At 45.1% G+C, this 22,090-nt stretch overlaps 1 protein-coding gene across 3 annotated transcripts in view; it reads left to right on the top strand.

The window, feature by feature from the left end:
• Window positions 1–528: 528 nt before the first annotated feature.
• The window catches only part of RP1L1 (RP1 like 1), a 283,312-nt gene continuing 261,750 nt past the window's right edge, over window positions 529–22,090 (top strand). For 2 of the 3 annotated variants that reach the window (XM_069605720.1, XM_069605722.1), the window contains exon 1: window positions 529–848. The gene's annotated coding sequence lies outside the window, so the exon portion shown is untranslated. Of the gene's footprint in view, window positions 849–20,080; window positions 20,703–22,090 lie in introns of those variants that run through there. The other variant, XM_069605721.1, reaches the window with a different exon arrangement.

The following is a 22,090-nucleotide window of genomic DNA, read 5'->3' as shown; positions in this document are numbered from 1 at the left end:
TCAAGCGATGAGGAAACCGCGAAACGCGTAAACTCCGCTATGCGAGGGCCATATGTTTTGGGAGAACCATGGTGCCAGTGGATTTCATGAGCCATATGTCGCGCGCTTTTATCTAATACAGACTACTTTTTGATACCGGACACTGTTTTCCTGAAGTAACAGTGTTTGATTGGGGGGAGTGCTTTCCACGGACTGCAGAAAAAACAGTCTTTTGGACATATATGTCCTTCTCCACCCACATTTATGCACACGCACACACACACATATGCACGCATATGCACATTTGCACTTTATGTATCACACTCCACAAAGTGAAATGTAATATGCTTTTTGGCACTTAAACATTCTGTGTTATTGTTTCCCAAATAAATGGTGCCCATATATACGGGAGGCCCGGCCGGCCTTTTCAATAACATACACAGTAACAAAGGAAACCCGCCTCCTCTGCCCTTTTAGTTAATTATATCTGCTGCTGAGCCCACCAGCACTAATCCTATTTGAGTTAATTGCAATCCAGTTCAGCGTGTCCCTGTGCAGCAGAAGAACACTCTTTTCCTCACAGTCTCAGAAGGCGCTCTTTCGGTGGGGATGCAAGGGTTCCAGCACACAGAGAATGTGGGCAAACTTTTCGGGGCGCTGTCAGAGAGCTCTCGAGCTGCGCGCTCAGCAGCCAACCGCCATTGAACCAATTTACGCTGCATGATCCTGGTCTTATATTAAGACGTTAAACTGGGGGTGGGGAATCTTAGCTTGGCCTGGATTTGCTTAACTAGGCTAATGAACTGAAGGGCACAGCTGTGGGTTACAAGGAAGAGCAGAAATGATGTCCCCGGCTTGCCTTCCATGAGGTAAGGCAGGCAATTTGGTCATTTTATTCTAGAGAATGATTATTTAATAATTATTGATGTACACTACATTATTTGTGTTGACGCAGTAGTTTTGCTTCTTCGATTGATAGGATGCAGCTGGGCTCTCTTATTTTCACGTCTTCCTTTCAAGGTTTTCTTTTAGTCCTAACTGCATATATCTGTGCCAGTGAATCCACTCTTTGAATGTTTTTCCCTCAAGAAAACGCTCTTCATTGCCAAGTTACTGTAGAAAGAAATGTGCATGTTGCAGGGGCAACACCTTTAGTTACATCTCTGTATAACAGAAGAAGGGACCCACGCGGTCTTGTGGGTCGAAGTTAATGTATCTCAGTTTCCGATTTATTTTGCTTAGCCAATAAATGGCATTGCAAAGTGTCTGATTTAAGAGTGTTCCCTCATTTCGAAGGGTAGCAAGGTGCTGTACAACAGTAAATCAAATATAATAGTGGGAAAAATGCAAACGCTAGAATGCTAGAAAGAGGAAAGAAGAAAAAATGCTAACAATACAAGCTACAGCATGCAGTCAATTGGAGTTATCTAGAGGCCTCGCGCAATCATTTAACATGCCTGCTCCACATATATGGCCCACATTTCTCAAATAATTTGGTCGTAGTCCCTTAATGGAGAAAACTCTTTTAAGAAACCTAGTGTTCGTTATGCAGATACCTGTGTACGTTGCAGTGTCGCTAGAATGGTTTTTGGTGGCATAGGGGAATCCATTTTAGCTGGTCCTGCACTCACAGCACCGGCCCATTAAAGCCATAGGCAACTTTTGGTGCTTGTGGAGGCAATTGGGCACCCCCTGCTGGCGTAGCACAAAATGGCTGCCTAGTCTTGCCATGACGTAGGACCGATTCTGATTGCAACTTGAGACTGATTCCGTCTTGAAGAAACATTCCATGTTGGGTTCACTTTGAGATATAGATGCATAGACTGAGCCTGGGGGCGGCGCGCTGATTTATGAAACTGCTCTTAACAGTAACATCTGCAACGAAATAAGTTTTAAGTTAAAGACCCTCCCCCACCCCTTTACAACCAGCTTTTCTCTTCATCCAACACCAATGGAACAGGCACAGCGGCACACGGTAATGTTAGACACTTTGGGACGCTGGTAAAACGCGTTTGTGCAGATTTGTGAAGATAACGTTCATATGAATTGTCCTCTTTTTAATCCACGAGTATGAAAATGTGGAGTGACGTGGGGGCTTCTGGGGCATAAAGCAGGATTTAAATCTTGTCTTGTCTGCTTTTCCGTTTCACTGGATACCCTGTTAGAATAATGGCAGCTAAAGTCCTTGGATACCGCATAACGCAGGCATGTCATGCTATACATGCATTTTCTAAACTATTTTAACTTTGTTTTGTATATCAAGCCACAGACAGAGGGAGCATGTGAACATTAAGATATAATGGCAACTGATCAGCACATTGCGTGTGTATACAGCATTACTTACTAAATGGCCCCTTGCCACCGGGTTCATCTTTTTCCGTTCTTGGCTCGTCAGGTGAATTCAGCTAACAAGCCAGGCATGCCACAGTGGCTCCCTGAAGCCAGGCATGCCAGAGTGCCTCCCTGAAGCCAGGCATGCCACAGTGCCCCCCTGAAGCCAGGCATGCCAGAGTGCCTCCCTGAAGCCAGGCATGTCACAGCGCCCCCTTGAAGCCAGGCATGCCAGAGTGCCTCCCTGAAGCCAGGCATGCCACAGTGCCCCCCTGAAGCCACGCATGCCAGAGTGCCTCCGTGAAGCCAGGCATGCCACAGTGGCTCCCTGAAGCCAGTCATGCCACAGCACCTCCGTGAAGCCAGGCATGCCAGAGTGCCTCCCTGAAGCCAGGCATGCCACATTGCCCCCTTGAAGCCAGGCATGCCAGAGTGCCTCCCTGAAGCCAGGCATGCCACAGTGCCCCCCTGAAGCCAGGCATGCCAGAGTGCCTTCCTGAAGCCAGGCCTGCCACAGTGTCCCCCTGAAAGTCCATCTCCAGCTCGGAGCCATTGAGCAAAGCATTGAAGATATATAAATCTATATACACTGGACCAGGGAAGATAGCTTGGATTGAACTACTAAATGACGTCATCTAGCCGTGTAATGTAGTTCAATGTCCTACTGGTCAATTTGAATTGTGAATAGTTTTTTAGACAGTGCACTCCAACGGGGGAGTAGACTCCATCATTAAGCTGTGAAAAGTTGGTTTGCTGGCGTGATAAGAAGTGGAATTTGTATGGATTATACAATGCGTACATACACCAGGGAAATTCCAAAGGCAATCTTCATGACATCAAGCCGGTTGGTATGTCTGTATATGTTTGGCAGCTGTAGCACTTGTTAAGGCCTAGATTTGGATTGAAGGATTTCTAGATCAAGTCCCTGCTCAGGATCCTACAACACTGGGATCTTGGCTACTTGGGTTTCTCTAGCTCTGTCTCACTCTGATTTTGTAGCAACTTGACGTGCATGTTTTTTCATATTTGCCATTAATACTTTGCTTTGCTAACCAAATATACTTTTCCTAACTTATTCGGAGCTGGATTGTGGAATGCGGATAGAGCCATTTTTCGGTCACGGATAGACTTACCTGCCAGGGCCCACCCCTGAACTGAGCAGGGCTCCCCTTCGCTGAAATCCACCTTGACAGCTGCTACTCATCTTTTTAAATGTTGTCATTTTATTTGATTTGTGTACTAAAATTATACACACTGCTGCGAAATGACACTCCTACTGTCAGACTCAGCAAAGGCGGAAGACAGAATGTGACTGGCATTGCCACCATCCACTTCCAAGCTGCCGTGCTTGGGTAAGAAGGGAGTTGCTTTCGCTTTTGCTGCCCCTTTTCTATATGAAGCCTTTTACTGCTCTGCCGCCCCCTGCCCCCAGACTGGCAGGGGTAGGAGCTGCCCACAGCCAGTGGGAGATGAGGACACACAGATCGCCCTCCAGATCCAGTCATTTCAAATGTAAACGTGAGTCCTCCCTGCCAACCTGGAGCTTCTTTCTTTCTCTGCATGGCCTTCTCCAGGCCATTGGAACCCAAGGGTTTACAGGCTTAATAAACATTCCTGCCCTGTGGGGCTGTCATTATTATTATAATTGTATTTATTGAGTACGGCCCTAGCTTGCACGGAGTCACTAGCCACAGAACTGCCTTTCTTATAAAATCATACATCTATATCTATATCCTTGTCTAATGCGATCAGCCACCGCTTTGGTGCCGGTTTATAGTCATAATTACCGAACTTATAAATCTCGAAAAAAAAAATCTCGAAAAAAAAGGCCGAAAAAAAAATATCGAATTTTTTTTATGACGTTTTTTTTTCGAAATGGGGGGGTTCCCCCTAACCCCCCTTTTTTCTATTTTTTTTATTTTAACCCTTTTTTTTACTTACCTGACCCAAAAAATACATATATATAAAAATAGAGATTTTTGTTATTCGAGATTTTTTTTTCGGCCTTTTGACCGACCACCTTTGGGGCCATTGTAGTTTGCAAGTCGCTCATAACAAATAAACATAAATCAAATCAAAATCAAGGCCAATGTCAATCTAGCCATGAATGGAGTGCTGTATTAATGGATTACATTGCAACCTTGGGCGCCTGATGTATGGGCTTGAGCTTAACCCCTCAAGACTTTTCACCACAGTGTGAGGATATTTTCTGAAAAGCACAAAGTCATGTATAGAAGCAATGAAATGTCATCCCGGTCGCATTCCATTTCATTTAACTGTTGTTTACCATGTTTATGGCAATCCAAACATCACTGTTGAACTCACCTTCACAAAAGGGAGTAGTCCCGCTAGGGCAGGTGCCCCACGTCCCCTCTGCATAGGAACAACAGCAGCCACATGCATGTTTCGGCCTTGCACCCTCATCAGGGAGGTGCAGCTCAATCTCTAGGCACAGCGAGCAACTTAGACACATTTGGCCGTACCCAGTCTTATTTTCGGGAATTTGTGCATGCCCCAATCAAACCTCAATAACATTTTATTGTCAAATTATTCCTCTACATACTTAACATATTTTAGTCATAATTTTATTATCAAATTGGCATCAGAAGATTGCAGTTATCGTTTGATGTATATCCAAATTAGCAGAAATATATAGGAATAGTTCAAATATATTGATAGAATGAAGGGTACAGTTTATGTTGCATAAATGGAAACTGCAAAACAGGTTTATTTCTAAATTGTTTTAAAATAGTAGGCATCGAATATTTTATAACAGGTAGACAAGTCCTAGTTTCCTTATTATTTCTGATTGCACAGTACAGTTTGGCATTCTTAACTATTTTAAACATTCTTTATTGGTTAAAAATGAATTCAAGATAACAAAGGGGGGTCCTGGGAGACTCTCTGCCCGACTTGAGTCCTGGTTACAAGAGCCTTACCCAGAGTCTTTAGCTCACTATCTTTCACAGAGAAGAAATATCCCAAACATATCAGTCTTTGTCCTGCTTACTAGGGAATCCAGACGTGGACCCCTTGCTCACTACTCTTAGAGAGGCACAGCTACACCCTACTGATGAGGTTCAACCAGACCGAAACACGTGTCTGGGGATGCTGTTGGTACTCTTGTTCAGAGGAGAATTGCCTAGCCTTTCGGTGCTGACTGCCCCAGGGCAGGACAAAAACTGATATGTTTAGGATATTTCTCTTCTGTGAAAGATAGTGAGCTAAAGACTCTGGGGAAGGCTCTTGTAACCAGGACTCACGTCTGGCAGAGAGTCTACCAGGACCCCCCTTGTTATTTGCATAAAAATAAATTCAACCTTAACAAAACAAATCAATACAACACTGTTATTGTTTAAAAAGAAAAAATCAAGATAAAACCTTAACATCACAGATTCTTTACATAAACATGCAATAAATGATAACCTATTCTGAAAAGAAGGAACTTGGTCTCACTCAATTTCAAGCTATTCAAAACATTTGCCACACAAACGCCATTAGATATTTTGGTGCTAGTGATGTGTATTTCCCAGAAAGTGTCTTGATCAATACTCTCACAGGCATCAAAAATTCTTTTAAAGTGCAGATATGTCCGAGAGCTCAGTAGTGGGAATTCCACCAACAAATGCCTCAATGTTTCGACTCTGTCTTCTTGTTTACAGAATCTGCATTGGATCTCATTAACAGATATCATGTTCCTTGTAAGGAGTACTTCCTTGGTTGAAAGCCGATTCCATCTAAAACAAATCTATGTGTTTCTTGTTTTGATACAGGGGAACCTAACCAAATAAGAGGGAAGAGTCCCTCTACGCTTGTTATCAAATTGGAAGTGTGACAAAGTGATATAGGTATGCGATTATTTCGCATTGTAGGACCAGTCTTGATCCAACAACTTACATTTCGCCCTGTTGGGGCTGGCTACCAAATCATCAAACGTGGGGTTAAGATCATGCAGTATCTTTTCACGGCGTGGTTTGAGTGTTTTTAAAGACACATATTGTTCATAATTCATCACCCTTGCAAGTTCCCAATATATGTATTTTTTTGCCCAGTTGCACAAGCTTCCCAAATAATGCTAAAAGTCGCCATTGACCCTTTGCTTTGAGTGACGAGAGGCCAAACTCATGTCGGATGGCTGCTATGGGTACTGAGTTTGATAAGCCCAGCACTTTGTACCATATCATACCTTCAATTGACGTAAGATAGACCATTGCCCAATCACCCAACAGCTCAACACTATACAGGAGTTTGGGGGCAGATCTTACCTTCAGAGGATTTGATGATCCGTTCTCATTAGAATTTACAATAACAAATCTTGATATATTTAATCTGGGGAATGTAAAAATCGGCTTTTGCTCTCAGATGATTTTTGCGAGATGCTTTATCGGGAGAACTGAACATGGAAATCCCATACAAATAATGGAGTTGACTCTTTTCAGAGCTACTCCATTTAAAGAGCAGAATAAAGTGGTCTTCCATTTCCTTGATACCATGGAAATAAGATGTTTTTCTAGGGTTGATTTTTAAATTGTTTTCCCAGCATATCTTTCAAAGGCTGCGAATAGCTGACGCAACCCAGTTTGGGTGCAGTCGATCAGGACAAAGCTGTCGGCATAAGTCATCCAGCGGATTGGCAGATGTTCGATTTTTGGGGGAGCGAAGGACTCCGCCTCGAAGGATTTACCCACATCTGCTTCGTAAAGAGGCCAGAATGCACCCCTGTCTCAGGCCATTTTGCGTCAGGATCTTTCTGGTCAGGGAACCCTCTTCATTTAATCATACTCTGACATGAGTATCTTCATGGAACTGGATGATCAATTTAAGAAGACTTTCTGGAATTCCCCTTGCTTTAGTTTTCCCCACAGTCTAGCTCTTAGGACGGTGTCAAAATCACTGGATAGGTCCAGTGCTGCCATGTGTATCGCTGGATACGTTCCTCTGTTGACAAGTCATGCAGACAGCCCAACACAAAACCGTTCAGGTTAGTTCCATGGGATTTCCTAAACCCCGTTTGAAGAGGTGAGAGTAGATAATTACTGTTGATCCAGGTCTCCAGATGCTTCAGTATAATGTTGCAAACATGTTACTATCGGAGTCCAGAATGGTTATGGGCGGATAGTTTGTAGGAGACGATCTAACCCCCTATTTGTATATGCATTCCCACAGCATTCTGGGTAGGCACCTCTCTTTCAGATGTCATCAAGAGGAATTTAAGAATTCCAGCCCACACCAATGGGGCACCTTTACACAATTTGTTGGATGTTTTGTTTGGGGCCGGAGCTCTAGAGTCACTGGTTACTTTTATAGCATCCATTATGTCCTCTAACTCAATGGAGGTTGCCTCCATTATGTCAAGACCATTACTGATTTTGGTAACAGTGCTGGTGAGTCAGAGGAGAGCTTCCCATAAAGCTCCCCAAAATGTGTCACCCAATCATTATCTGAGACAGCATTAATGATGGTTCCCCTAAACCGTTCCCTTGAGCATTCATTATTGCCCAAAAAGAGCGATATTCTTTCCTTTGGAGGTGCTCCAACATGACCTCAGAGTCTACCTGGAGCATGTTAGCCAGGTGGTTCCTGATCCAATTTTTGTGTCTCTGTGGGAGTGTCTTTATGAGTTTGGAACAATTTACACTTGCTGATTCAGAAAGTTGTATTTCCAGAATCCGCCGCTTTAGGTTTCTTTTTTTTCAGTGATGGCTTTCGCAAATTTGTGTGTTTTCCTATGAGTGGTATTTGTTCCACGACCAGTTTTGGATTTAACATTAATGACAGATTCTAAAGACTCACCCACGAAAATTTCAAAATTGTCATGCCAAATTCCAAAATTGTCATGCCTGAATGTTTTCAGTTTCCATTCATAATCTGTACGATCGATAAACCCTTGTATTTTGTCATTTACGTGAACTGTCTTGTGTTGGTTCCACACAATTCTGTTTTGAGTTGGATTATGGAGTCTAGGTTCTTCAAAACTATCTTGTGCAGTCACTGGTAACCATTTGATCTGAAATTTCAGAATAAAGTGATCGCTCCATACAGTTCTCAAAATGTTACAGTCTTTAAAAATGGACAGCAGGAAAGAGTCTAAAAAAATGTAGTGCAAGGCGGAACTACTAGAAACACTGTACGAAGTTATGTATTCTCTATTCTCTCCCACGGTGGAGCCATTTAGATTTTTTTTTATCCCGGGCTATTCATGCAGTTGCTCCATCTAACACCTCCCTCACTGGTAGCGTTTCCTTTTGCGTTTTATAACATCTCTATCTTCTTTGTGTCTTCCCATCCATTGTAAATGGTTATTTATAACACACTTAATACCCAGAGATTTCTAAGCGTGGAACCCGGGATCGCACCTGTGTTGCTCCGCGTCGTCTTGTTTCCAAGACCCTTAATAGCCAATAGGGAAAAGGCAGTATAGCCATCCAGTACCACTGGTTCCATCAGCCATGTTTCTTGCAGGCAAATGAGATCGAGGTTGCAGAGCAAAAGTCCCACCTTTGGATTTTGTAAGAGCTGGTTATGACCTCTGGTGTTCCAAGTGGCCAGCAATATAGAGTGAGGTGCTAGAGTCTACAGGGAGTCTTATTTGCAAAGCGGGTGGAGTTTATCACTGAAGCCGTCCATGACCAATCCTGCTGACTGGAGTCCCTGTTCATTTCAAGATTGTCAGTGTAAGCCACCCTCTCCCGAGTCCCCAGGTCCATCCTTTTACAGATGGGAGGAAATTAGGAGGGGATAGCTGAGTTTTAACCTTTTGGAGATCTTTATGAGTGTCAGTAGGCATGAGATTAAACTCCACTTGCTTCAGGGTAGGGGCCTCTTTCAATATCAAATCATACACGACCCTGGAGTTTAAACAAATTATCTCAGATTCAGTGCGTTCTCGGTCAACACATTCCACATTCACAATATCCTTGGTGGAGATTATGCTTAAGTTCACAATTTCTGCAAACAGACAGGGGATTGCTGAGCAATTCAGTACTAAGATCCTGTCGTAGTACAGTGACCCTTCCAGGGAAAGTTGAAAAGGGTCCTTATGTCTGAGCGAGTGCTGAGTACATGTTTTCCCTTATTTATGAGAAGAGTGTAAGGCAAACAAATTACTGCGGTCTTTAGCCCCTGCAGTAGAGTGGCAGGAGTCTTCTGCACTCTTATCGTCTCGCAAGATTAAATAAACCAAAAATGGATGCCTTCCCTCATTTTTGTGCAGAGGATGTTTCCCAAATGTGCATAATTTTTGATAGATGAATTGTGCTCCATTAAGAGCATGCATATTGTCAATGGGCTCCTCCTCCCTGCTTGAATTAGTAGCTTTACTCGTGTAACTCACTTCAGACATTTGATTTGTTAGTTGGCCTCATGATTTGGAGGACACACTCTACTGGGGTCCATGAAGAAATATCCTCTCTGAGTTAGTTTGAACTGGCCCACCAAAAGTAACCGTGTGGATGATGTCCCCATAGGAGAGTTTTAAATAATGGTTATTGGGGGGGCTGAGGCAATGCATTTGCATTTCAATGCCCCATTGACACCTCATTCCCCGAAGGTGACAGTCCTTGTGAATCTGTTCAACGTAGTCTCATTCCTTGGCGAGATGTTCTCTCCAGAAGCAGTATGTCCCCTAGTGGCATCCATGGGGGATGTGCAGGCATTTTGACTCCGCTGTATTGGGTGGAGGTGGAGTTCATCTTGGGTTCCCTAGATAGGGTTGGTAGTGAGCATGGAATTGCTGCTGACCCCAAGAGGTCCCAATTGTTGATGGGCTGAGGCATTATGGCCCGGCTACGGTGAAATAGACTGGACTAGTTAGGGAGATGTAATTGTTGTCCCCCGAAGGTCAATACACACCGCACAGTTTCCGTATTCATGGGTCCGTTACACTGGGACTGCATAGTTTTCATTATTCGGACAATGGGAGGCGGTTGGGTTTTGGTAGTTGCGTGCCCTGCCACCTGACCTTGTTAGGGACGTTGCTTGCTCAATATGCGATTCGCAAGATGGTCTTGAAGCATGTCTTCTTCCACAACCAAGACAGGAGCTCCAATTTCGTGTTTTTTTGATGCAGTTGCCTCCCTTTCAGATGCAATGTTGGTCTGAGTTTTGGCTGCCCACAACTCAGGGATGGTACGATTGCGTTTGGGGCAGGCCGCGCTGTTAGGCAGGGGATTCCTCTGCCCCTTGCCTTTGTTCGTTCCTCTCTGTGAGCTTCCAGTATAACTGACCTCCTTCCCGTTAGATTGGTTAGGTGATACCTCACCAACATCGTGGGGTCGGATCCTCTCTTGGCCTCTTCGTGTCTTTCTCAATGATAACCACAGCTTATGAGAGCCCCGAGCTCATAGTTGGGAGAGACTCGTGCCCCAGATGTGTAGTCCCTTTCTGTATCTCCATGAAGCTCAGTTTGTTTTCAATTGATTGCGGGATATTGGTGTGACCCTGCACTTCCTCTCTTATTTCTTAGTAAAGGCCAGCCAGTGTGGAAATAATGGAGGAAAGCGCTGCCTGTGCTTGCCATTCACCATTGTTGTACAGCTGGGTACAGCCAGGTGGTGGGGCAGAAGGAGCTCCGTCTGGAGGCAGGTCGTGGAGTGGAGACCTAGGAAGTGCTGGTATCAACTGAACCGACGACCTCTACTGTATCTTCATCATAGTCTGAGTAGAAGGAGGGGGAGAAATCTCCACGTGGGTTAATTACAATTTGTCCATCATTTGCTCATGGAGTGTTTTGTTTAAATGTTTAGAAAGGCTGTGTAAGGCGAACATTTGCAATACGAGTTTCTCAATTAACAAGGAGAGGTTTATGAGTACAAGTACGTTGTTGCCTGGTTACCTGGTGTCCCACAAGGAACCACAGTAAACCACTGGACCTCCACTCCTTCTCCACGCTGCGCGTCGCGCTAATGAGGGATTATGTAGCACACACAGCCAGCCAGTAGAAGGGTCCGCCTCCAAGAACTGATGAAAGTGTTGTAAGACTCTGGTCACAGTGTGACAGAAAGTAACCACAGTAAACCACTGGACCTCCACTCCTTCTCCACGCTGCGCGTCGGGCAAATGAGGGATTATGTAGCACACACAGCCAGCCAGTAGAAGGGTCCGCCTCCAAGAACTGATGAAAGTGTTGTAAGACTCTGGTCACAGTGTGACAGAAAGTAACCACAGTAAACCACTGGACCTCCACTCCTTCTCTGTGCCGTGCTTGGTGCTAATGACGGATTAAGTAGCACACACACAGCCAGCCAGTAGAAGGGTCCGCCTCCAAGAACTGAAGAAAGTGTTGAAAGACTCTGGTCACAGTGTTGCAGAAAGTAACCACAGTAAACCACTGGACCTCCACTCCTTCCCTGTGCCGTGCTTGGTGCTAATGACGGATTAAGTAGCACACACACAGCCAGCCAGTAGAAGGGTCCGCCTCCAAGAACTGAAGAAAGTGTTGAAAGACTCTGGTCACAGTGTTGCAGAAAGTACCCACAGTAAACCACTCGACCTCCACTCCTTCTCTGTGCCGTGCTTGGTGCTAATGACGGATTAAGTAGCACACACACAGCCAGCCAGTAGAAGGGTCCGCCTCCAAGAACTGAAGAAAGTGTTGAAAGACTCTGGTCACAGTGTTGCAGAAAGTACCCACAGTAAACCACTGGACCTCCACTCCTTCTCTGTGCCGTGCTTGGTGCTAATGACGGATTAAGTAGCACACACACAGCCAGCCAGTAGAAGGGTCCGCCTCCAAGAACTGAAGAAAGTGTTGAAAGACTCTGGTCACAGTGTTGCAGAAAGTACCCACAGTAAACCACTGGACCTCCACTCCTTCCCTCTGCCGTGCTTGGTGCTAATGACGGATTAAGTAGCACACACACAGCCAGCCAGTAGAAGGGTCCGCCTCCAAGAACTGAAGAAAGTGTTGAAAGACTCTGGTCACAGTGTTGCAGAAAGTACCCACAGTAAACCACTCGACCTCCACTCCTTCTCTGTGCCGTGCTTGGTGCTAATGACGGATTAAGTAGCACACACACAGCCAGCCAGTAGAAGGGTCCGCCTCCAAGAACTGAAGAAAGTGTTGAAAGACTCTGGTCACAGTGTTGCAGAAAGTACCCACAGTAAACCACTCGACCTGCACTCCACTGCTTCTGTTGGCATTCAATACTAGAAATGTCAAGTAAAGAAATATGCAACCAAAAAAAGAACATTTGAAAAACTAGACTACGCTCGATTTTCACCCAGAATCATCTTACACGTCCGTGACCGAAAATTAAGTCTGAACTCACCACATCGTAAAATCTAGTCGGGTTTTTAGAATTACCAACAAATATGCAAATGATTTTCACAGAAATGTTTCTCATACATATTCATTGTGGATGTCCAGAAAACCTGACTGGATTTCACTATTCAATGACTCTACGAGCTCAGGCCTATCTAAAACCAAACACCTTGAAACAACATTGTGAAAAGGTACATATGTGACCATGACTGCACTGTCTCATACATGAAGGGGCTGATTCATGGAATTATTTGCGCCGAAAAACGGAGATTTGTGCGCCATTCTGCCCGCAAATACCTGTTTAACAAATGGGGATTTGCGGCCAGAATGGCGCACAAATCCCCGGTTTTTGGCACAAAAATTCCATGAATCAGCCCCTAGATATGCAGTTCCAAAAATAACATCCTAGTTAATTCATCTGGTTCTGCCACTCTCGGGAACACCGAATCTTGAACGGGTCGTTTTCTGTGAGACATGGCTTTACCCAATATTTGCAGTGGATTTCTTTTTTTGAAAACTTGTACCACGCACGTTCACCCGAAGGCATCTTGGCACTAGGACTAGATGAGCATGCTGGGTGACACAGGAACTAGAATAGCAGGGTTTTCAACAAACATCGACATTGCTCATGGTGCACAGTGCGCCTAAGTGCAACCAGCAATTCATTCTATCATTTGCAGGCAGCAGCAAGAGAAGGCTCGACCCTCGACTCTGCAAGGGCAAAATGTAGGAATTGCAACAAGGCAGGCATCACTAGAGCAGAGAGACCACCCTGAAACATATGGCAGAAACTTGTCTTGAAGGAAATTAGCTCTGTGGCGATAGTATGCCCAGTGGGACAAAGGGATTTAAACGTAATCCTTTTGGCAACAGGGAGCCAATGAAGCGAACAAAGTACCTGGCTAATGTGTGAGCAATAGGGAGTGGAAGTGGCTACCCAGGCAGCCAGGTTCTGTAAAAGCTGCAGCTGGTGTATCAGACCAAGAGGCTGGCCCAGAAACAAGCCATTACAATAGTCCAAGTGGCTGGTCACCCAAGAGGCGACCACCGTGGGGTGCAAAAGCGAGCCGGTACAAAAGGGAAAACCTTGCAAAGAGTTTTAAGCATGAAATGGCCTGTTTTGCAAACTGCACTCACCTGGGGAGCCATTGACAGTGACGGAGAAAGATTGACTCCCAGATTGTTGACAATCGGCACAGCGATGGGAGGAGCACCCAGCACAGGCAGCCAGAAAGAAGGGGCCCAAGAGAAAGAGTCAGAAAAAAGAATCCACCACCAGGACCTCAGTCTTGTCCCTATTCAAATTGAGCCAGTTATTGTTCATCCAGCCCTCTCACATCCTCTAGGCATTCGCATTGGCAGGACGACACCTCAGCCTAGTCAAAATCTAACTGGACCAGGATCTGGCTGTTGTCAGCATACGAGTAACACCTGAAGCCGCAGGAGCGGATGAGAGCAACTAATGGCTGAACATAGATGTTAAACAACATTTGGGACAAAGCAGAGCTCTGAGGAACATCACATGAAAGCAAGTTGGAAGAAGACAGAAATGGTGGAAGAGACAGCGATTGGCCCCTGTCAGTCAGGAAAGATGTAAACAAGGCCAGGACATGACCAGAGATGCCTATCAAGGCCAGGTGGGAAAGCACGATGGAGTGGTTGACAGTGTTGAAAGCCGCTGAAATATTCAGTAATATTAGGGCACTCACTCCTCCGCCCTCAACCAGCCTGGCCAAGTCGTCCACCACGGATACCAATACACTCCCAGTACCACATCCGAGCCGGAATCCAGACTGAAAGGGGTCAAGAGAAAAGGAAGATTCCAAGAATTAAGAAAGAAGAGGGGACACCAAAGCCTCCCACAACTTCACAAAGAAGGGAAGAAGAGAGATAGGATAGTAGTTGGCTAAAACAGAGGCATCTAATGATGTTTTTTTCAGGAGAGAAACCACAATGGCTTGCTTGAGTTCCCTTGGGATGCAACCAGACTGACAAGAGACATGCATTAGTGAACCAGTGAATCATGGCAGGCATGATTTCCTTTAGAGCACAATGTAACAGGATCAGTCAGACCACTAAATTTAAGTTGGCAGACTGCCCTGGAAACTGCCCCAACAAAGAACTCCGGGAAAAGAGACCATGTCGAGGATGTTACCGATATAGTATGAGGTGGAGTTGAATTATTAGCAATTTGAGTGCTCAGTTGAATGGATTTACGTAGATCAGTAATTTTAGTAGAGAAAAGGACAGCCAAAGAGTCACAAAGAAGTTGAGGTGGGGTCACCGTGGGCGTAAATCACGCCCTGGAAAAGAATGGTTTCACCAGTGGAAATCATTTTCTAGATTGATTCAAGGCTGTCTCAATCTTTCGGGTGAAGAAGCCCTGCTTAGTACAGCGAATCACACTACGATAGCTCCTAGATAGTGAACGGAAAACCAAGTACTCAGCAGCACGTGCCATTTACGTTCAGCCTGTTTTAGTTCTAGACGAGCTCCCTTGAGCGTCTCATAGAACGAAGGTTGGGAAGGACATTTACGTGAACTAATAGGTTTCAAAGGGGCCACCTGGTCAGCCACAGCACATAATGTCTGCGAAAGACAAGATAGGTTCAAATGTGCAGTATTCCTGCATTTATAAAGGGTCAGTGCCAACATTTGACCCTTGTCCACTATACGCCATCTGCGTTCTAAAATAGCTACTTGGCGAGAATGTACTAAGGGTACAGTGCTTAGCCCTGAAAATGGTGTGAGAAGGTGTTTGGACCATAATTCTGGGGTGACAGGCAAGCGCACAACATTAGGATTTGCTGCAAAAATAAGGTCTAAGGTCCCACCTAACAGGTGGGTCAGCTCTAACACCAATTGCTTAAGACCAACATCTGCGTCAAAAAGTGTTCGACCAGTATAGGCCGTATACAATGACACTGAAGCACTTCCTGGTATTATGATTTTTAGTGTATGAAGTGCATGCTGTACGAGTCAGCAGGGAAATGATACACCTTTGTCTGCAAAAAACACATCTTTATAATTTCTAGTTTTTCCCTTTTTTAAATAATGTGCACATTTTTAGGTCTAGTTAGCTGAAGCTTTAGCTCTTGAAAATGTATATTACTGGGGCCTTTGTGTCAGTTAGCGGCTGCGTGATGCGGATGAGAGCATCATGGTGAAAGCTCTGTTATATTGGCAGACATTTTGGAGAAGTGAGTGGAGCTGTTGTGGATAACGGGAATTGTTGACAGTTGCTTTAAAGTGATTGGTTGGTTTCCATTCTACTCGCTGCATTGATGTTGTTTTCCGTTTTTGTGCTGCATGATATTGTGGTTAATGTGTATATATAAAAATAAAAAAATAATATCTGCTACTTAATAGGAGTTCATTTAATTTCTCTATTGCATGTTTGCTAAAACAGTATTCCCTAGCGCCATCTTTGAATGGTAGGGCATGACTGAAAATGTTATGGTTACTTGTGTGAACCCTGGGATACTGTTTCTATTTAGTGTGGGGTTTCCTTGTGTACACATTTCAGCTGCAGCATATAATGATGCATTATGGAGACTAAATCACTGCCTTGTATTTTCATAGACAATACAAAACATGCGCTTTTATCTATTCACTATTCAAAAATAGCTCTTGCAGCAACATGATAAGAACTAGAGGTTCTGCCAAAGAGTTCAGTGTTATGCCTAAACAATAATTGTGTAAGTTTAGAGAAAACCGTTGACACTGCAAACAATGCAGAATCCAGTCATATAACAATGCGTTCAAATCTACAACATTCTAAAACCAAGATGCCGCCGGCATGCATGTTTTAGTCCCATGGAGTATATTTCATGGGATCTTCATCAGGGCAGAGCATCCTTCTAACAATGAATTCAGGACCCTTTTATGCATATGCACTATGTTCCATGTGTTTGTTTCCATGTCCTATGTCACTCTTTACTAAAAATACAGACTTCGATCTAGTTTAATAAAATGTAAACTCATTTGCACTATCAACATTATTGCAGATTGATCAAACTCATATAATACTCACACTCAGTAATTGTGAAATGTCACCTTCTCTTTGGATTGTTCATTTATATTGTGCACCATTCTTTTTTGCTGTTTTATATTTCTGTGCACCTTTTCACAGTTGTCAACCTGTGAATGTATAATATATTCTATGTCAAGAGTGAGGGTTTTTCCATTCCTTGATAGTGAATAAGTAGATAAAAGAACGTTATTTGGTATTAATTGTGTGTAGGCTAAATCTTTTTTTACCTGCACTTATATGATGAATGTTTTATTATAAGAGGACATTTTCACTATATTGTAATTCAATGGTGCAAAACATATGACCCGTGGGTCCAATGGTGCTCCTGAAAACATGATTTATAGCCCAATGTTTGGTGTTTAGCCTGCTTCTCATTGTTAAATCTCTAACCTTTAGAGCACAAACAAAGTAAGACAGGAATTAAACCAGATTGGCACATCCATTCTCTATGGGTTAAGAAAGAGAGAAAGAGGGTCTGTTGTTCTTAGCTGTAGGAATTAGTGTGTGATCCTGATCAAATCACACATTATGCGTTCTTTCATTCATGGGAAGGAAAGGGAAGCAATCAGCACTTGGACGTGGTGGGATTTATTGAAGCGCAACCTTGTCATCATGAGCAAACACAATAGACACTTTCCTCTTTGGAAGAGACATTCCAAATTATCTATTTTGTGTGCAACTGTGTTCCATGGGTATGATATTAAAACCATTGCTAATGGGAGATGGTAGGATTCATTTCAGCACAGACTTGTGATCATGTCAAGCTGTATATCATGAGTTTTGTTTTACATGGGGAGAAAAGAAATTAGCCCGTGGTGGTGACGGGGTTAATTACAGTGCACCTTTGCAACTAAGGAATGGAATACAAGCAGTCAGAATGGAGAGTGAATGTAATATTGAAGAGAAGACTTGTGATCTTGGGCAAACAGCATATTCTGAGCTTGTATGCTCCATTCGAAAACATAAAACATCGCTTTGCCGAGTCTATTCCTCTGCTCACTCCCCAGTCTGTAACTCAAAATGGTCTACAGCACCCCAGGCACATCTGCATTTTTTTTTTAAACACTTTTAATTTAATCAAAATGATCATGATTTATCACATTTATAACAAAGTAAAATAATAAGACAGACACAGAAAAACACAGAAGCATGACATGCAAAACACATCAAACCACGTATTTCATCAGAACTTTTGTTTTTTTCATCTGCAATTGTTCTACTTTCTAAAGACGTGCAAAATCAGACTTTTAACTTGCGATAGCTACTTGCAAGCAGTGCGTTGAAGGCTTTGGAGTCACGACAACAGTATTTATTTCTGTTGGCCATAGGCTTCATGAACCCTTCTGTAACCTACTTCAGACAATGCTTCCATTATATTTAAATGACGTAGTAAACATTTTTCTCAGCAAATGTCAATTTTTAATTAAATGTAACACAGCATTCCAACTAAACTACTGCAATAAAGTTAGTAAATACACCCCAGCATGCCTCCTTTCTCTAGGTTATACTAAAATGTTTCCAGAGGGGGCGTGGCCCAGATGGCGGGCTGAGTGGACGTGTGTTGGAGAAGCTCCATCCCTACCCGTTGTGCTAAAGAGAAATCCGACATCAGACACGCCGAAAGAAAAGTGAGCCCCAACGGGAAGAAACCCGCGAGAGAACAAAAACTGCAAAAGTTACGCCGACAAGAGAGGCGGCCGTAGCTGCAGCTAGAGAAAGAGAGCCACAAGGGAAAATGGCGCTGGCACTGATTAGCCCCTGAGCGACGCGCCGTACTCTCGACTGGAGAACCCAGAGCAGAGAAGGGCGAAAATAAATGATAATGCACCTGTGAGCGGAGGGGGCGGACCACAGGGGGTACGGGACAAGGTTACCCCAACGAAGTGAAGTGCTCCGGTGGAAACCGAGAGCTGAGTGGTGAGCAGCCAGAAAGAGGCGGGAAGCGGAGAGGACTGGGCAGCTTGGCAACACTGCAGGAGGCCTGCAGGTGAAGGAGGGTTGAGGTGCGGCGCATAGAATGAGCGAAATAGGAGGAACGCGGGACCCGCCGTACATGCACCCGGCAAGAAGAACAGAAAGCAGGCGCCGAAGGACCATGACCCGACATAAGGGTAAGGAAGTTGGCGGAGAGGAGGGACTGCAGCGCGGACCGTAGAAGTTGGAGCACAGATCACAGAGACGGCCCTGCTCGCACAGCTTGATATGCTGGGGAGGCCAAGCTGACGACAAGGCACAGCACCAAGAAGGGATCCACGCAGAGGACATTGATAGAACTGCAGAAGGAGGGGAGAACCACTGAGGAGTCACGGAGAAGCAAGGTACCTCGGGAGAGCAGGTTGAGAGGAGCAGCAAGCAGCGAAGAGGGAAGGGCAGCCGGCAGAGCCTCTAGGTGGCCCTAACACAGAAAGAGCCTTGTAGGACACTGGTAAGCCCAGCAGAAGGGGTACAGAGATAGTCTGCCAATATAACCCTTAAGGAGCCGGGAGGGGCGGAGGGATCCCAGAAAATCCAGGACCAGTAAGGCCTACAGGGGGGCAGGAAAGAGCCAGTTGCAGGCAGCACAACCCTGGGTGCATAACAAGCCAGGAGGGGCCCGGACTCAGCAAACGGGGAAGCAATTGGCCTAAAGTAGGACCCATCCCGGAACACACCAGGGTAAAGACTGGGAGCATCTTCCCTAAGTGACTAGGGCGGGACTGTAGAGACTGCACAACATAGGTCCCCTGGAGGAGAAGCAGCCCCAGCAGCCAAGGGGGCGCAGAATGCCCAGGTCAGAGAGAAGAGGGGAAAGCCTCAAGACCCCAGGAGAAAGACAATGACCAGGCCCTGAAACTAAAAAGACAAGGCCCAAAGAACCTAAGGGGAATGACACCAGAGAACACTGAGGGAATACGCCCTGCAGGAAAGGAAGGGAGTGAAGACCTGTAAGGAGCGTGCCACATGGGAATGGGGAGCAGCCAGCCAAAACGAACCGCAATGGACTACAAATCAACCCGGGACGAAACATAACAGGAGAGCCAAAGACAACTGAGACCAGTGGGCAGGAAACACGCAGCAATGGAATAGCGGAAAGCTGATGGGACCAAAGAAGAGGAATCCTAATCTGGGAGAGTGAGAACAGGAAGGACCCAACAAGGGACAGATCCAAACAAAGCTCCCCTTTGGCAAATCAGCAGAGCAGGACGAAGGAGGAATGGCACTCACCAAAGAAGACCTACTTGCGGCACTGGCCAAATTCAAAGGCGAACTCACTGAAACTGTCAAGGCGGAGGGAGCGAGTATAGGAGAAGAACTGTCTCAGCCATCACAAACACTCGGAAAGACATTGACTCACTGGGAGAGCGAGTCATGGTAATGGAAGAGCACCTAACTCACAACTCAGTGGACACAAAGGGGCCCGAATGGACATTACAAGCAAAGTAAACATAGGAGAGACTAAGGGCCCTTGAGGAAAAGTGTGAGGTCAAGAAGTGACAATATACAGATTAAGAACCTGGGGGAAGGAGTGGAGGGCCCCGATTTGGAAGCCTGCCTACAGAAAATGTTTGAGAACCTGGTAGAAGGAGACGCGGCCCGAAATATGTGGATAGAGAGAGCACACAGAGTGGGCAGCCGGAGAATAGACCCAGGGGCGAGACGCAGAGACATATTAGTCAAAATTCACAACTACAAGGACAAGGCGCAGTTAATAGGGGCGGCTAGGACAAAGGAGAAGATACGAGTGAGAGAATGCAAAGTGCAGAAATGTGAAGATCTATCCCAAGCCACACTGGCAAGGAGACACTCATTCAAACCATTCACAGAGGAACTGAATAAGAGGAAGCTAAAATACAGATGGCTCTTCCCGACAGATCCAATTTCGCATGGGCAACGAGGAAAAGACTGTCGCCCAGATAGAGGACGGACTGAGGGCCCTGGGGGTGGCCTCAAAGTTGAGGAGAGGCGACACCGGGAGGCGTAAGATGGCCCTTCCTGGAAAGGCCCTGAGGGCAAGGCCAGCAACTGCCCTGAGACTGTCCCGAGCTGACCAGAGCCCAGGGCCAGACCCCCTGCCCGTACGCCCAGAGAAACTGAGACTCCATGAGTGCGCCAATAAAGGTAACTTATGCCTAATATCATAGCCCTCGCCCCACATCGAGCCAGTGTCTATGTTTCACCCCATCTGTGACACCAAGTCTGCACTAACACTCCTGATTCGCTATGCTACCAACCAAGCATCTCTGCATGAATCCACTCATAGTCTCTCGCAGACACTACAACCATATGCGCACACGTTGCGCGTGCTCTGTAGCCCATGCTCCCTCACCCTCACTGCAGCATACCCGCAACAACTCCCAATATTGTCTATATGGTCTAACTTTCTAACTTTGAACAAACAATCTAATGAGACATGCCACCTGGAACATGCAGAACCTCAACATAGAGCTTCCCCACTCTACCATGCTCGCCATGCCTAACAAAGTATTATGTGACCCACTGTGTTTCATGCTATTTGTGGAAATTCAAATCTAGGCGACCCACTGTGTTTTTATGCTATTTGTGGAAATTCAAATCTAGGTGACCCACTGTTTTTATGCGATTTGTAGAAATTCAAATCTAGGCGACCCACTGTGTTTTTATGCTATTTGTGGAAATTCAAATTTAGGCGACTCACTGTGTTTTTATGCTATTTGTGGAAATTCAAATCTAGGTGACCCACTGTGTTTTTATGCTATTTCTGGAAATTCAAATGTAGGTGACCCACTGTGTTTCCATACAGTTTGTGTAAATTCAAATCTAGGTGACCCACTGCGCTTTTATGCTATTTCTGGAAATTCAAATGCAGGTGACCCACTGTGTTTCTATACAGTCTGTGTACATTCAAACCTAGATAAACCAGAGGCCTTGCTAGCCACTACGCTGCATCCATTCAGCCATTGTGCTACTCACAATCCGAGCTACTGCGTCCCACCTGATGCTAATCGAGGTGCTATACCTCTACTGTCTCTTCCAAATGTAACCTGAGACAATCACGGTTTATACAATGTGCACCAGCAAAAGTCAAATAGCCACCCTACTGTACCTCCTCTTGCCTTTACTACACCTCACCACCTCTACTGTCCCAGCAACCATGCACCCAGTAGGAAATGTACCCTGCCCTACTACCACAGAAAGAAACACCAGGCTTTGTGCCAAATTACCCCGTCTCTATGAGCCCACCTACCACAACAAAATCCCTAATCCTCTCCTGAGATCTACCACACAACATCCTAAAGTATGTTCTAACCTAACCACACTCTGTAATAACTCCACCCAACCTAAACCCATCCCTATAAATATCCAGGACTCACCCAACACAACCACTCTATCCGGAGCCTTGATCAACGCTAGATCCCTAGTGGCCCACGCCACGGAAATAGCAGACACCTAATCCACCAACAACCTCGACCTACTAGCAATCACCGAATCCTGGCTGCATGAAGCAGCAGGCCCAGAACTCTCAATTC

Source organism: Ambystoma mexicanum, chromosome 4p (genome assembly GCF_040938575.1).
Source record: "Ambystoma mexicanum isolate Mex_15411 chromosome 4p, UKY_AmexF1_1, whole genome shotgun sequence".
Taxonomy (NCBI): Eukaryota; Metazoa; Chordata; class Amphibia; order Caudata; family Ambystomatidae; genus Ambystoma; species Ambystoma mexicanum.
The sequence above is the reverse complement of the archived record's forward strand: the minus strand, read 5'-3'. Positions and strand labels throughout refer to the sequence as shown.